General features: G+C 35.6%; 1 long non-coding RNA gene across 1 annotated transcript; it reads right to left on the reverse strand.

Moving 5' to 3' along the window:
• Positions 1 to 16,194: 16,194 nt before the first annotated feature.
• Positions 16,195 to 17,621, reverse strand: LOC127156288 (uncharacterized). The gene is made up of 3 exons (XR_007825719.1): positions 17,513 to 17,621; positions 16,863 to 16,940; positions 16,195 to 16,287 (listed from the first exon to the last, which is right to left on the reverse strand). It is a non-coding gene; the product is annotated as an uncharacterized LOC127156288 (long non-coding RNA).
• Between the last annotated feature and the right edge of the window lie 259 nt (positions 17,622 to 17,880).

A 17,880-nucleotide genomic window follows, 5' to 3' on the forward strand; every position in this document is an offset into this window, starting at 1 on the left:
GGCTGTCACACACTTCGAAGGTGGGCGGGGTCTCCTAACGCAAGCGTTTTAGTAAATTGAACGGCGTTTCTTGCATAAAATTGAATTAATCTTACATAACATTGACACACATACGAAATATAAAGTTATATAATATGCTATATAAATAAATACGATTTCAAATATTTAATGCAGGTCTTTTTGGCACTGTCTTAACGCAACCAGCCCTGACAGAGGCTCTGTCTGGAGTTATAGTTGGATCTTAAGGGTGCGAGATCTCCGTGAGAGGGTTAGAAGTTCCTCTCTCTGACTGAGATACATGCGGAAACCCCCTGCGTGTCGTACCAGCGCGGCGTGTGGGAATGTTTATCTGCATCCCTTTGTTTTGTGCGATATGGGGCCGCGATATGATCCCAGCAAACACAAAACGTTTTTGCACAACTTTGTACATGGTTGTATTCTCATGGTCACAGATAGACTGGTCATATAAGGAAAAATTGAGCCACATATAGCATGTTACGTTGAATAATTACAGACCCCGATCCAATGTCTAATGCAATAAAAAAAAAAAACTTGAGATCATCAGTCAATCCTTAAAAACGACCAGAATAGCCTGCATTTCTTATCATTTATGAATATTAGTAGGCCTATATTTATTTTGTTTATGCTGTTTATTTTTATTTTTTGTGTATACTTCATTTATATTCTAATTATTTGTTTCATGTGTATCTATTTACTCTTACTTGCACTCCTATTTTTTATTTAAATGTTTTTAAACCATATTTACATTTAGATATTTCGCATTACATTTAGCATGTTTGTTGAATGTGTTACAATTAATACACATTCACGCTTAAATATTAAAATAATCATTTTATGTGCATTCTCTTTGACAGTTTCTTATACGCTAGTGGGGCCCATTTTCATTATCTTATAGGGCGCCACAAACCTACAGCACTGAGAAGAAGACACTACCCAGTCTTAAGTCCAGTTACGCAGATGGGGAACATTGAAACACTGTATTACAATGTTCCCTGCTATTAATAAAGGAGAAGTACACTTACAGAAAAAAAATTACAGATAATTTACTCACCCCCTTGTCATTCAAGATGTTCATGTCTTTCTTTCTTCAGGTGTAAAGAAATTGTGGGAAATTTGAGGAAAACATTTGAGGATTTTTTTCCTTAATGTGCCCCCAAGTTTGAACTTCCAAAATGCAGTTTTAAATGCAGCTTCAAACAATCCCAAATATGTTTGTAGACGATCCCATCCGAGGAAGAAGGTTCTTAATTAGCGAAAACCAGGGGCGTTTCTAGGATTTTAAAACATCCGGGGCTGATGCCAAAACATCAGGGGCTAGTGGTGTTGGGTGGGAGCTCACATCATGCTCACATAAGATTTTATTAGACACAAGTGGTTGAACCTGGATCCTTCTAGGTGGGTCCGGGGGCATTAATCTGGGGGTTAAAGACCTTGTCACACTATTAAGAATAGTAAATAGTAATCACTGCAAATAGCAAACATATCAAAGTATTATAACAAAATTATAACATTACAAATGTTAGACAAATAAAATAATACATTTGAAAATGTATTATAATATAGTTGCATGCAAAAATAGGGCCCTATTTTTATTTTCAAATTCCGTTTTATTTATTTATTTTTTTTTTTCAAATTCTGTTTTAATTTTTCTGGACTTCTTTTTAATGGTTAAATTTAATTTTATTAATCAAAATGTAATTAATCGTGTAATTAATTAAAACCATGAATCTTATACAATTTACGGTCAATTTATCAAAAGTTAAGAAAATGTACATGTTTGGGACCCTATGAAATGTTTTATTTTTTCTGACTTTACGTTTTATTGTTACCAAATATGTTTTAGCATGTCTGTTTATTTGAATGCATAAAAACAGCTTTTATTTATTTTTACAGTAGCTGTATGGAACTCTGTATTGTGTATTTTTCTGGTTATCAGATGAAGGTATAAAATATTGATTTAATTTATCTTTTAATGAAAATTATATATATTTTTTTTTGGCAGATAAAGGGGATTTACTATTAAAATGTAAAACATGGAAGAAATATTGTGTGAAAAAAAATGTATTCATTTTTATTAATTAATAGTAGTAGTAGTAGTAGGCACGTACATTATACTGAATGATGAATAAAGTTAAACATAACTTTTATTTTGACGGGTTGCCGACTTGCCGTGAATACCTTTACATTTCTGTGTATATATTTGAGCTTGTTTTACTCAAATGAAACAGTGAAATGCTCATTACGTGACTAATGTATTTATGCCTTCATTTAGTGAAACGGCAGACGCTGAAATGACTGCGCGTGTCAGTATTACATGTTTAGAAAACGAAGCCGCGCATCCGCGCCGTTCATTCATAAAAAGACACCCAGAACATGCAGGATTCATATTTAAATAGTCTTTGCGGCATAATATTTACAGATACTAGTCCATATCGCGACTTGATTTAAGTTTAATGACCAACTTTTGATTAATTAGTTCAAACTTTGACAAATTCCGTGTAAATATAGGGCCATACAAAAAACATTCGGGGCTGGAGTAAAAACTTTCGGGGCTCGAGCCACGAGTGATTAGCCCTAGCGACGCCCTTGGCGAAAACTAAATTTTATTAAAAAAAAAAACAATATTTAATTTATATAACAATGCTGTCAAACGATTAATCGCATACAAAATAAATGTTTGAGTTTGCCTAATATATGTGTGTGTGTGTGCTGTGTGTAATTATATACTCAGAGCACCACAGAAGTCCACTTTGGAGAAAAATCCTGAAATGTTTTCCTTAAAAAACATAATTTCTTTACGACTGAAGAAAGAAAGACATGAACAAGAGGATGAGTACATTGTCTGTAAATTTTTATTATGGAAGTGAACTTCTCCTTTAATCTATGCTACTCTGTGACATTAGTGATGCGATTTACACCATTTACTTCTATGAATTTTAATGAGAATCCACAAGAAACAGGTGAATAAAGACTGACAATCAATGTTTAATGTTCAATTATTATTTCAAGAAATGTAAAGCATTTTGGCTCATTTATATGCTCCTATTCTGCGAGAGCTATGTGTGGAGGGAGGGGAGTGTCTCTCTGTGTTTTTCTGAATGTCTGAATGTGTTTCTTCATTTGCCCACACTGTTTTGAACTATACTGTGTATGCTCATGCATTCAGATGCGTCCCAAGCATGGTTGCATTGTGATTATTGCCATACTCCAAAATTAGGTTGTTGTTAAAAATTTAAAAAACGCTGTTATATTATTTGAAAAAGTTAATAATTTTTTTTTTATTGGCAAAATATTTTAATTGGTCTTAAATATTTTTTTCATTAGATCAGATAACATTCGAAGCTGTCATATGGTCATGTTATAGTGTGCCCTTTACATGTTTCTTCTGCATGTTTCTATACACTGTAATTATGAAACAAACTGACGTATTTGTACTAGACAAGTGTGTAATTAATGTGGATAAAAAATTACACTCTGAACCCCACGTGCACTTATGCAAACTGAGAAAGTCTATAGGTTGTGCCCACGCTCCCCTAACAGGATATAACTGAGCAGTATTATTTCAAAACGGAAATGCGTCACGATGCTCAGTGCACATAGTCCATTGAAACCAGTCACGCTTGACTGGTGCTAAGATGCACCCTGCACTTGTGATTTATTCACAATTATGTACTGTTTTTAACCACATAATGTTTATTTTCGGTTACAGACATTTAAATACACATAAGGACTAGTAAAACAATACATTAAGAATTTGTAAAATACACACAGATGTCTATGGAAGCACCAATAACAATCCATTCAAATTAGGGCTGTGCAAATAATCGCATGCGATTATGATGCGCATCTCTTCAGTAATGCCGGTTCCGTGATTAGTCGTAAATTTCCATCACGTGCAGTCAGACGCATTCATTATGGAGCGGCACTCACTACAAAGAGCCGAAATTCACTGACAAGCCGCGCAGTATCGCAGGCGATAATGAACGCGATATTGCGCGGCTTGTCAGTGAATTTCGGCTCTTTCGGCTCTTTGTAGTGAGTGCCGCTCCATAATGAATGCGTCTGACTGCACGTGATGGAAATTTACGACTAATCACGGAACCGGCATTACTGAAGAGATGCGCATCATAATCGCATGCGATTATTTGCACAGCCCTAATTCAAATGTAATTTGCTGATGTGTTTTATTCTTATCAGATACACCTAGTGTAAGTACCCATAAGGTTCACTCTGTTCTTCTCCCAGTTCATGGGCCACTTACATGTATTTTGGGAGAAATTGATGAATTTATGTGAATAGTTTAAACTTATGTGAAAGGGGGTTCAATTGTTTGGTGTTTTAAAAACAATAGTCTGTTTTTTAAACAGCACATAAGTATAGTGGGTGAAAAATGAGCAGTAATGACTAGAGTGAATAACTGCAAAACTAAGAATGGTTGTGTCCAAATAACACTGAACTACTGCAGCAAACTGATCAAACCTCAATATTTAAATGTAATGACACATAATAAGAATCATGACATCATATAACACTACACACACCATAAAAGTACCATAAATATTTAATATTTATAAAAAATAAGCCATGCCTCTAACATGCCCAAAGTGCCATTCCAGTGTAAGAAGACTACTATGAAAATTATTGGTGTTTCAATAATGTTATATACTGTATACATCATATATACATCTGTGAGTGTAAATATGTGTTGGAAGATGACTCATCATTACTGCAGACTACATTGACAAAAACAGCAAACCACAGATCTGAATGAACTCTGTCTATACAACGTGACATCCTGTGTGCTCCATCATTACATTTCATACATTTACTTTATTTTATTTAGAATAGAAATGATCACATGTGGTTTCATGTGATCACATGTGGTTTTCTTCAATATTTTACTAAACCATATTTATTTATTTATTTATTTATTTATTTATTTGGTAAATTGAGATTTACCATAAAATAATGGATTGGTGTGGTGAATCAAACTGGAAGAGGATGTGGTTTGTTGGTTTTTTGCATTACTCAGAATGTGTCAATAAAGAAGAAAAAAACAGCAACAACAGTACAAATTTAGAAAATGCTGCTGGTAAGAGGTTGAATTCATAAGTACAGACAAAAACAAACGTACATGCACTACTTGGTTACAGATCTCCTGTGAAAATGTTAGATGACAGTTGCATGTCCTCTAGTACTACATTTTAATAATACACTCTTACAAATAAAGGTTTCTTAAGGGGGTATTTACAGCAATGTCACAGAAAAACCTATTTGATCCACATGCACCACCATTTAACAATCTAACATACTTATGGGTTGCTTAGAGTTGCCTTTGCTACTTTGGTGCAACAGACAAGACACTACTCATTAAAAACAAACCAGCTGATGCTGTGATGATAAGGGAGTGCTGTGAACCCAAGTATGATGACTCATACTCAGAATTTGTGCTCTGCATTTAACCCATCCAGGTGCACGCACACACACACCCCAAACACACATCCACAGCAGTGGGCAGCCATATTGTGCCGCCCGGGGAGCATTGCTCAAGGGTCTCGCCTCAGTCGTGGTATTTAAAATGGAAGAGAGTGTTGGTTATTCACTCTCCCCACTGGACCTGAGACTCAAACCCACAACCCACAAGGCATGTGATCGCAGTATAGTTCATTTCTTTTTAATGTTTAGCTTTTTACTTCTGTACATTGTATTTAGGCATTATTTGTAAAGATTATAATTTTGTAAATCGTAAAAAGATTTTAAAAAGTTTTAGACACTCACTTACAGGCAATAAAACAGAATACCTATCAAGTTTGAACACTCATGAAGTTACAGTTGAGTATTATCAGAAAAACAATGCCTTGACTCAATTTTCCATTTCCAGTGTAACAAATGAACTGGAGGTGAAGCTGCAGTTTTTACAATCTGTCCCTTTTGGGAAAGTCTTGGCCTTCAGATTCCTGGAAAGCTATTTCACAAATAGAAGGCATGTGCTCCTAATACATACCCATGAGCAACAACCCAAAGAACCATAATAACATATCAAGCAATAATCATATATTTACCCCTCCAGACTAAACTCTCAAGCCATTGATTGACAGAGGGGGTTCTTAAAGGGGTCATCTTTAGGGTCTTAATGAAAACCCATTAACATACTTTGGTTATTTCTTACAAGTAGTGTAAAACAACACTCTTTTCACTTTCTCAAAAAAACAGCTCTGTTCAGTGAGCCGTTTTGGTGCATGTCCTTTTAAATGCTAATGAGCTCTGCTCACCCCGCCCCTCTCTTCCCATGGGGTGACTAGCGGTTCTAGAGAATGTAAACTTTAGCCCCGGAACTTGCTAATATTATTAGAATGTATTGTATTGTATTGTAATGTATTCGTACCGAACCGTCACGGTACGGGCATCTCGGTTCGGTGCATGAGGCCTTACAATGAATACAGGCAATTCACCTTCAATCCAGGAGGGGGCGCCCGCAGTAATGCAACTCTGTTTAATAACCGCCAGCAGAAGAACAGTGAATGCCAGGAGTTGCGCACTTGAAAACAAAGACAACTGGACAGTGACCATGTGCTGATTCTGAACATGTCTCTCACTGACAAAGGAGTATAACATTACTTTAAAGGATTGCGCACTCAACTGTCTGCGAAATGGAGCTTTGTGCTCTTGTATCCTACCTTTCTCATTCGGCACAAATCCAAATATTCCATAATATTTTCATATTGACGATGTATCCAAATGCTAACGCGTTCCTACGGTGACACAGTGAGGTGGGCGCGCTCATGTATAGGTTTTGTACATTTGTGTGCGCCGGCGCGATTAACTTTCATCAACTTTTTCTTCAACTTTCATCATACCAGCAAAATCATCTTAAACAAAAAACAAATAGGATGTTGTTTCCTTTGCCACTGAACTGAAACTCAGCAAATATAGGCTACTTTACGTGTCGCACTGTTTCCCCCCCTTGTCTAACAGTTAACTAAATTAAATATGTCAAGTATTTATTCCTTGTATGTATATATGTACTGCAGATTTTATAGCCTATATATGACATTATAATTTGATATAATATTTAGTATTTTCACATGTAGGTGGAAAAAAATTGTAATTTGTAGTACTGTCTGTTAAAAATAAATGAAAAGAAATCTAGCACAGTAGATTTGTTTTTTTTTTCTTCTGTTGTACCGAAATTGTATCAAACCATGACCCCCCCGAACCGAGGTACGTACCGAACCATGACATCTGTGTACCGTTACACCCTTATTATCTTTAAAATGAGACTACGCTTACTAGTTTAGACACCCTAAAATGTCTTAGATGAGGTGATCAATGCATGCGGTGCAGTTAAATGATGCATTTTCTACTAGTTTTGGTGTCATCGGATGCCCATTTTCCACAAGTTGATATGATTCTTTAGGGTCTTAATGAAAAGTCTATAATATACTTTGGTTAAAAATTCTCAGTGGTTGTGTAAAACAACACCCTTTTTACCTTGCCAAAATCAGCTCTGCAAAAATCATCCTGCTCTGGTCGAGGCTGCTTTAAATGCAAATGAGCTCTGCTCGCCCCGCCCCTTTCTTCTCTCTGTGGAGTGACAAGCCTGTTTACTTTCGCTGCACTTAGCTGTGTTCAGCCGCTAAACTTGCTAACTAGCACGTTATTAGGAAAGGTGATTGCAGAGATTCCTAAAAAAAAACCTTATACTCACTTCTGCTGTAGGTGAAGTTGGATCACAAATGATTTGTGTGAACATAGGTGCATTTATGTAGACCGGGAGGCGCATTCCCTTCACAAACAAACTTAATCCACTGCATCTTCAGCAGCTCAGATGTTGGGAGTAAATGATGACCATTATGTTCATTATTACATCCAGCAACACCTCAACCGCTCAATCAGAGATATTCTTGTCTAACTTACATCCCTGCTCCAGCATGGAAATAATGGAGGTGCAGCTGATCTGAGGTAAGACGCTCATGTCAATCAACTATTGTGGGAGCAGTGTGTCGGCGTCACACCGACCTGAGAATGGCTCGATTTGAAAAAGGGGATATTATTTTTACAGATGAATTGAAAACCACTGCATGGATTTTTTTTATCATTATAGGGTAGATTTGTACATACACTGCCAACACATGTTAATGTTCAAACAACATGAAAAAGTGAACTTTGCATCCGATGACCTTTTAACACGTTTGTGGGCAGTTAAGTCATCACATAATGTGTCCTATGTCTGAAAAGCCCCCAATCAGATCTGTCCAAAGAGACACGATCAAACTCCTAGCCCAATCCGATGTCGATTTATGCCTTTCCAAACAGTAGGGAGGAGGGCGCAGTGAACGCGGAATGCGCACCGCCCCCTAGCGCGCTAGCTACCAGCTAATAATTATGAATTATTCCAACCATGTGCTAAAATTTAAGGTGTTTTTTTCAAATGAGACCATTTCTATCCATTTAGCCCAATTTATGTGGGAATAGACTTTTTTGAATTCAGGTATTCCTTATCTTGCAGAATGGAGATCCCTAGAGGATATATTGCCTCCTTTTAATTAAATCTCAATAACTTTTTTTAGGAGATTGTGCTTTCGGGTTCCTTTTTACTGAGTTGCCCAGCAAATCGTGAGATAACAAGACGTCATAAGTTTTAAGATGTTGCGCCCGGTGTGCCATATATGTCGCAGTTCAATTTATGAACTGAGCCTAAGTAAATCTAAGCAGTATTTATGTCTAAAACAAAGATGTTACTGAAAAATGTTATGTAGCGTTCCAGTCTTAAACAATTTTACTGATAAATAGCGGGACGGCCCCTGACAAGCTTCTGTGCACGTAAATGTCTCTCTATGTGCGTGCAAAAGAGAAAAAAAGAGAGTCTATGAGCGCTACAGGTTGTTTCGCAGTGTTTTTCTAACAGGTTTTAGATAATGATTTTTTTATCTCCCGTAACTAAGCCGACCCGAACCTCATATCTATAAAGAAATCTTAAATAGAAGCATAATTTGGAGGGTTTATCAGCTTTTTTATCTACTGTAGACACGTGGAATTTGATATTTCGCTCGTACAAGCCTATAGCTAAAACAACTTTAAAGTAAACTAGCTTAAGATCTAATCAAAACCGTCTATTTATTTCATTTGCAATATTGTTTGGTGTTTGGCATTCATGCGTGTGAAGTTAATAATTAACTCTAAAATAGTTATTTATTTACATGTATATTATTTATATTTATTTATAAATACGTTATAGCGGATAGAAAGCAGAGCAGAAAAAGTAACATCAGTTTGGGTCACGATGCTGTTGTGTAGCGTCAACTATTTCCTTTCCCTTTTTATTGCGAAATGAATCAGTGTGACATCACGTTTTGAAAAAATACTAGTTGTTAGTCACTATATGCATGGTCAGCAAATGAGCAAACATGTTTACTAAAAGGAATGATCATGCCTGTCAAATGTTTCAACTTTTAACATCAAGTTAATTCAAATGTGCACACGGAACAAAATGCATAAGTATTAATAATGTATGGTGAAAAGATTGGCAACATAAAAATGCAACATGCAATACAAAAACTAAGGTCTCCCAGTATCATGTTCTCTATACATTGGTTCTATTTGTAAAAGAGAGGAGAGGCTGTTATGTGGGCACCGATTTGCGGGTCTTATTTTTGTCTCCTACAGATGACTTGAATAACAGAAATACTGTTCAGTTTCTTGCACAGACCGATTGTTTCGTGTTTTAATTTGGTTTTGTCTGTGTATGTATGTTTTTTTTTTGTTGTTTTTTTTGACTCTCAAAGCCGTGGATCCCATTGACTGTCAATATATGACTGATAGACTGCAACAGTTTGAGTTAAAAATCTTCATTTGTGTTCTACTGAAGAAACAAAATCATCCTTCATCTTGGATGCCCTGGGGGTAAGCAGATAAACATAATTTCATTTTTAGGTTTTAAGTGCTGTCAGTCAAACTCACACACTCTTTGCCTCATTATTTATCTAGAGATGACTAATGTTGTGCTGTTAACTGGAGACTTGCTCTGACCAGATTGTTGGAATCAGTGAGTCAAGAACAGCTGGATCATTATATTTTGCAAACGAATTTAGTGTTCATCAAAAGAATCTGCTTAAAAGAATGATTTGATCAAACATCACTATCACGTCTCCATATGGACAAGGAATGTGGAATAATATTTATGAAAAGTAGTGGAGCAAAAAGTAAAATATTATGCTTTAATGAAGTAAGAAAATACTCTGTTAAAGTACAGATACATGCTTAAAATGTAACAGTCCCCCATACTGACAGTCAGTCTGTGCATGAGTTGGTAACATGCAAACATCTTGATGCTGTGGTTTCTTGTGGAACTTTTTTTTAGTAATATACCTACTCACTGGCTTTAAATATTCTCTATATACATGTGGTATAAAAGAAATGTCACACTTAAAATTATGTGCTGTATACCAGCCCTGCATTCTTGCTTATGGTGAAAAGTAAATTAATGATTGATTTGACATCAGAAATCTCATCAGCACTGTTGGCTGAATTAAATCTTTGGGACAACACTTGGCAGGACTTCCTATATTACCAATACACTCTTAAAAATAAAGGTGCTTTAAAAGGTTCTTCACTGTGATTCCATAGAAGAACCATTTGTGTCCCTGGACCACAAAACGTAAGTCGCTGGGGTATATTTGTAGCAATAGCCAAAAATACATTGTATGGGTCAAAATTATTGATTTTTCTTTTATGGCAAAAATCATTAGGAAATTAAGTAAAGATCATGTTCCATGAAGATATTTCGTAATCCTACAAATTCCTACTGTAAATATATGAAAACTTAATTTTTGATTAGGAACATACATTGTTAAGGACTTTCTGGACACCTTTAAAAGCAGTTTTCTTAATATTTTGATTTTTTTGCACCCTCAGATTCCAGGTTTTCAAATAGTGTCCTATACCAAATAATGTCCTGTCCTAACAAATCATACATCAATGGAAAGCTTATTTATTCAGCTTATTTATTGACCCTTATGACTGGTTTTGTGATCCAGGGTCACATTTTTTGGGTCCAAAAAGAACTATTCAGTCAAAGGTTCTTTAAAGAACCATCTCATTCTTACTTTTTTATAATCTAAAGAACCTTGATTCATCACAAAGAAACTTTCTTCAGATGTTAAAGGTTCATTATGGAACCATTTGGCCAAAAAAGGTTCTTCTATGGCATCGTGCAGCACCTTTATTTTTAAGAGTGTAGACAAGATTATGCTCTAATGCTGCTTTGCATGGATCAAACTAAACACAATGTAGTTTCAGAACTCCTTGTGCATACATCGGCAAAAGTGCTGGTAAATCTACCCCAGCTCTTGTTGTACATTTGCGACAGATCAATCTCTGAATTGCTAAACTTGTAATGTTATTTTTCAATCTCCATCCAAGTGTTCCAAACAGAACATGAATAGAATTTCCATTAGCAATGCAGTTGAACACTTCGATCTGATGTCATCATTAGTCTCAAATGATTATTGAGATGGCACATTCAGACAGGACTAAAATCACTGAGAAGCTCTGGCAATAATTACTTTACCCCACCTCTCCATGTAAAATTAAACCAGTTCACATAGGGCTGTACATGGACCTAAACAAAATTAGGTCTGGTTGGTGCACTTGAGATTTGACCTGACACAAGAAGAGCACACTGTCTTTCATAGTCGGCGCAAAAGAGCTGGTCACATTTCCTGAGGTCTGAATCCATAAGACCAGCCAATGACTCCAAAATCTTATCACAACAGTTTTGGTCTCCTGAGAATATATAGGCACTAAACAGTATTGATGAGGCACGAAGCTACATCGTGTGCAGTCAGCATTATTTAGTAACAATGCTTCTGCTTTGAAGACAACTTGAGGGGAAGTAGATCAATCTTGACAGTCTTTTAAGTGCTTTAAATCTTGGTCCAAGATTTCTGTTGTTTAGCTGGTCGTCAGTTCATCAAAAGTGATTGTCTATATAGAAAAGATGTGGAAACATCATGAGCAATAAGCATGTATGTTACATTATTAATAAATTAATAGTAGGGTGAAGGTAAAGTGGGTATTTTAAGATTGATTGTAATGTGCTTAAAGGGTTTACACTTTCAGAGCAGAACAATGGTTCCTATTGTTCCTAATGGACACATTATTAATATCGTTACTTACACTATTTGTAACAGAGATGGGACCAAGTCATTCATTTCAAGTCACAAGCAAGTCTCGAGTCAAATCCCAAGTCCTCGAAGAGTTAAAGTTAATGAGATAATTAAGTGACTAATTAAGTGATGATTGTGCATTAGTGATGAACACCTGCTGTTACTGAGAATTACAGAGGTTCAGATGTTGATGTTTTAGTGGTTAAAATGATGCCACCATCATGGAGATCAGTGTATGCTTTAGTTGTGCTCTTGACCCTTGACCTGCTATGTTAGATCTCTTTTTATAACAATGCATGTGTTGTTATGAAGCAGTGAGATCAGAGCAGCAAAGTGAGCAATCACTAGCTGTTTTAATATGACAGTGTAGTCATCACGAACTGCATCAAAAGTAACTTTTTTTTCTTGCTTATATGTTTAGGTTCTGCAGCATGCAAGTAGAATGTTTTTTCTAACAGCTACAGTGGAATAATTTTTAAATGTGTAATGCATATACAAATCTGAACATCTGCAATATTTAGACACACACAGACATCAAGAACCAGCATATAAATCTCAACAATGGTGACAATCAACAAACCACTTCATGTTGCAATGCATGCTGGGTATACAACATAGGACAAACTCTCCTCATGTACTGCAGTATGAATAATTATTATCACCACTGTTGAGGATCGTATGCTAAATGTTCATGTCTAAAAACCTGAGCTAATATACTTCTTTCTTTTCATATTGAAATGTTATTTTTTTTTTTTTTTTGCAGTTGTGCAAAAGCTGAATGGCAGTCAAATAAATCAAATAGAGACACCAATTCATGACATTCATCCAAATTAGTTATAAGTAGAGAGTATAAGATAATCTGCTACTGCAAGCTTTTGATTCAGTAACGCACAAATGTTTGCTGTAAAACAACATTGTAATTGCTTAGAAGCAAATTACATTAAATTACTCAAAGGGTCAAGAGACAAACTAAAGCACACCTTGACCACAATTATGGTGGCATCGTGTTCTTTCTTTCTTTGTTTCTTTTAATTCTCAATAAGAGATTCTGCAGACATAAAATAAAGTCAGTCTCAGCTCTTTTTGTTTTGTTTTTTCAGTTGATTTTATCCAAGGCTGTGTCTGATGTCAGTTGTAGTTCTTGTGTTTGTTTTTTCTTCAGTGATGCAGCTTGCTGACAGCAGGTGTTCATCACTAATGCACAATCATCACTTAATTAGTCACTTAATTATCTCATTAACTTTAACTCTTCGAGGACTTGGGATTTGACTCGAGACTTGCTTGTGACTTGAAATTAACGACTTGGTCCCATCTCTGATTTTTAACTTACACTATCGTTACTTTCTCTAAATGATAAAATAGTTTTGGTTGATGCAATATGACACTGGCGGCTGTGGCCACATCTTAAAGGAGAAGTCCACTTTCAGAACAACAATTTACAGATAATGTACTCACCCCCTTGTCATCCAAGATGTTCATGTCTTTCTTTCTTCAGTCATAAAGAAATTATGTTTTTTGAGGAAAACATTACAGCATTTTTTTTCCATATAGTGGACTCATATGGTTCCCCCGATTTTGAACTTCCAAAATGCAGTTTAAATGCAGCTTCAAATGATCCCAAATACGGTTGTAAACGATCCCATCTGAGAAAGAAGGGTCTTATCTAGCGAAACGATCAGTTATTTTTATGAAAAAATACAATTTATATACTTTTTAATGTCAAACGCTCGTCTTGTCTTATTCTCTCTGAACTCTGTGTATTCTAGCACCATATCAGTCCATTATATGGAGAAAAATGCAGAAATGTTTTCCTCAAAAAACATAATTTCTTTATGACTGAAGAAAGAAAGACATGAGCATCTTGGATGACAAGGGGGTGAGTACATTATCTGTGAATTGTTGTCCTGGAAGTGGACTGTGTCATGTTGAAAGGTAGAAAGGTTGCTCAAACGGAAACAAACATTATTGTGACAGTTCTTGTTTTATTCAGTACTACCATCAACAGGGAATAAAATGCAAGGAAAACATTTTTTAAAAATGTGTTATTTTTCTTATAAGGTGTTTAAATATTACTGGCCCACTTTGGCTGAATGTGTTAGATAAAGTGGGCCAGGGATTCAGGTAAAGTGGGCCGACCTTTAACCTTTGGTAATTGTACCCAAATTCATGAGCTACATTTGACTAAGCATCTGGCGATGCTTCCCATTTTAAGTGTCAGTTTTTATAAGCGTCATCCTTTTATTTTTAACCAGAAATTTGCTTTTCTGATTTTCCGTGTCTTTTTCCCGTGCCACTTGAAATGTATCCGTTTTGATTCGTCGTTACTAAAGGTGAAACACGTGAAGAAAAAATGAACGATCAGTTGTGCGACTATTCTGTCGTAAATCGCATACCATTAATTCCAAACAGACTATGATCAGTCTTCCGCTGGCCGCTTTGGCGTTACTTAAAAAAAAGACGTGCGCTGTCTGTGTAGTTTGGCAAGGATCGCTTCCAGAATTAAATCCCTGAGGATGCTCTCACATATAATTTTCTCCCGTCCATTGCTTTGGTAATCACTGTGTCAGTCACTGCTATTTCGAGAACGAATCCAGCATAAATATGCAGATGTCATCCCGAAACATTGCACAGTGTAAAAGTAACGTTTCATACAAATTCTGAATGGATTATAGCCTAGAAAGTGCGCAAAGCTCGCTCGATCCCTTTATTATCACTTAAAAGGATCCTCATCTCAGTTCATCGCGATCTCACAAATTTCTGTTATAATCGATGAAGTTCTCTACACTACGCAATGAATCTCTTATTTACATCGCGTCTGCGCTTAGTCATGAGATGAGAAAAAACGATCCGGCGCTTTCAAAGGTGAGTGAATTCTGACAAAATAAAACGTTTTTAAAAATGTTGTGTCCACATTTTAAAATGACACTTTTAATTTTAACACAATTAAATATAGTTTAAAGTGTTTGAAAGCATAGACCGAAGAACATTTTTACATATAGTTACCATTTCCCTCGTATTATTTTTTTAGTCTATTTGTTGTTGCTTGTGTTAGAGTCACATCTTTAATATTTTGAGTTAATTTTTTTCAGTATTCTGATTTCTGAATATTCTGATATTCAGATTTCATCAAATGTAATGTCAACACAACAAGTTCTTTCAGTTGTTTGAAATTTCAAACATGAAATGAGATTCATATTTAGGCATAATTTATTTTACTCATAACCTGTATGTTATATATTTTTGGGTTTGTTAAATATGTTTGTCTGATCATATGTGTTTAATTAAGATGCAGAATAATTTTTGGTAAATAAGGGATGGCCCACTTTACCAGACCAGCTGGTCCATTTTGAGATTTGTCTGGAGTACATGACCTCAAAATGTTTATTGGTATAGCCAACATTTGAAGTCAAAACCTTTCATTAGACTCGTCCTTAAATTAAAACAATACCGTTCTTGTCTTAGGGCAACTTTGATTAACTTTTTTGATCCACTTGATCAAAAAATGTTGACTGCTGCATACCTTGAAAATAACACTTTATACGAACTGTGTTCAAATCAAAATATTATAGCTGGAACTTGAAGTTAACAAAAATCATCTAGGCATCACCAAAAGTGGCCCACTTTACCTGTGTTTTTTTTTATTTTCCCAATAATAAAGACAAAGATGACATGACCATAAACAACTTGAAAATTTCTGTTGATGAAAATATTAATATACTGTGGTCTCACAATGTACTGACAATGTTTATTATTAAAAACAGAAAATATACAAATAATTGATTCAAATAATCTATTCACATTTTGAGGACTGACCCACTGAGCTGAACACTATAAACTCAAAATTGTGATGGCAGGTTAATTATCTACTTTAGCCACAACATCAACATGCTATTAAAATTTTTATTTGAATAGACTATAAATCCAATGCACAAATGCTGCTTTAGCAAACTATTATCATATGCTATTTAAGCTTCAAATGTATTGTTTAATAGTTTATTTGTCTCACCTCAGTGATGAAAACAACTTGGTCTTTACCATGGATGGACAGAGCTATGGCCATTAAATAATGGTGATGTTTCTTCCACTGAAAGTTTTATTTCTGGTAAAACATTACACACAGAAGTTTTTTTTTATTTTTTTATTATGGATATAAGTGACACTTTGTACTATACTATGTGTTAAATATTAATGTAATATTAAAATGTTTAGATTTTCATATGTGACCCTGGAACACAAAAACAGTCATAAGGGTCATTTTTTCTAAATTGAGATTTATCTTTCCATCGATGTATGGTTTGTTATAGGATAGGACAATATTTGGTCGAGATATAGCTATTTGAAACTGGAATCTGAGGGTGCAAATATATATATATATATATATATATTCAGGGTAGAAAATTTACATAATAAAACAAAATTACTTAATATCCTAATGATTTTTGGCACAAAAGAAAAATGGATCAAAATTTTGGCCCATCCAGTGTGTTTTTGACTATTGCTACAAATATACCTGTGCTAAAGACTGGTTTTGTGGTCCAGGTTCACATATACATTCTTATTTGCATGCTCATGAACTACTGATCTATTTAGCATTAGGCTATATAATATTGATTTATAACTTAGTTATTATAAAGTGTTTCTTAATTAAATTAAGTAAACCCTTCAGATACACACCCGACTCATCAGGTCCACGGCAGCACAGGAGTCTCCAGACTCTTCTCAGGGACCTCCACAGACACTCAAATATCCCACCTGCAGTAAGAAAAATCAAGATATTTCTTTGTAGGTGAAACCACTAGCGGAATTCACAACACCTGGCATGCGATTGGCGTGCGCTAAAGTCCGCACATCCCTTACTAGCTGGCCTCCATTACACAGGCGACCACTTTTTTATCTCTAAAGACAGACCGAACTATAAACTTAGACCCAAACCAGGATATAACTTCGTATTTCTTATCACAGGTAGTTCAAATTGTTCGCTACTATCCACAAACTATATCTGTTTCAATATTATTTTGCATGTGTAGATACAGTGTAATACAGGTGGAAGCGAGTAGACTCGTGAAGACAACTGCCGCGTCCGACGTAATTTCTCAGACATTCCAAATTTCGATTTAGAATGTTCAAATGAATAGAATAAGTTTAAAACCCGACAAAGTGTTTATTAGCGTCTGTCTGCGCCTGTCGGTACAGTGTGAATTGGCTCCTTAAGTACGAAACAGGGCAGGTTAAACAGTGACGAGAGATTGATAAGTGTGCACACGCGCCGGTGTTTACAAACATGCCGGGTTAAGAACGCAGCCGAAGTTTAAACAATTTCTCACCTCTGATGCTGGTTTCCATATCATTAGTCTTTGCTGTTGTGGTCAACTTGTTCAGCTATTCTTTATAAACTTGGGTAGCAGGGAAAGTTCCAACCTGACAGTACGTCAGTCAGTCAGGCTCTGTGTAGCAACCCAGTGCGGACTGTCCTCGAGCACAAGGTGGGCGGGGTCTCCTCAAGCAGGAGTTTTAGGAAATTAAACGCCGTTTCTTGCATATTTTAATTAATCTTACGATACATTTACGCACATATGAGATATAAAGTTATAAAATATGCTATATAAATAAATATGATTTAAACATGTTTAATGTAGGCATTGTCTTAAAGGGTCATGAAACCCGGGACTACTTTTTCTGCGATTTTAGCGGA

This window comes from Labeo rohita, chromosome 3, assembly GCF_022985175.1.
Source record: "Labeo rohita strain BAU-BD-2019 chromosome 3, IGBB_LRoh.1.0, whole genome shotgun sequence".
Taxonomy (NCBI): Eukaryota; Metazoa; Chordata; class Actinopteri; order Cypriniformes; family Cyprinidae; genus Labeo; species Labeo rohita.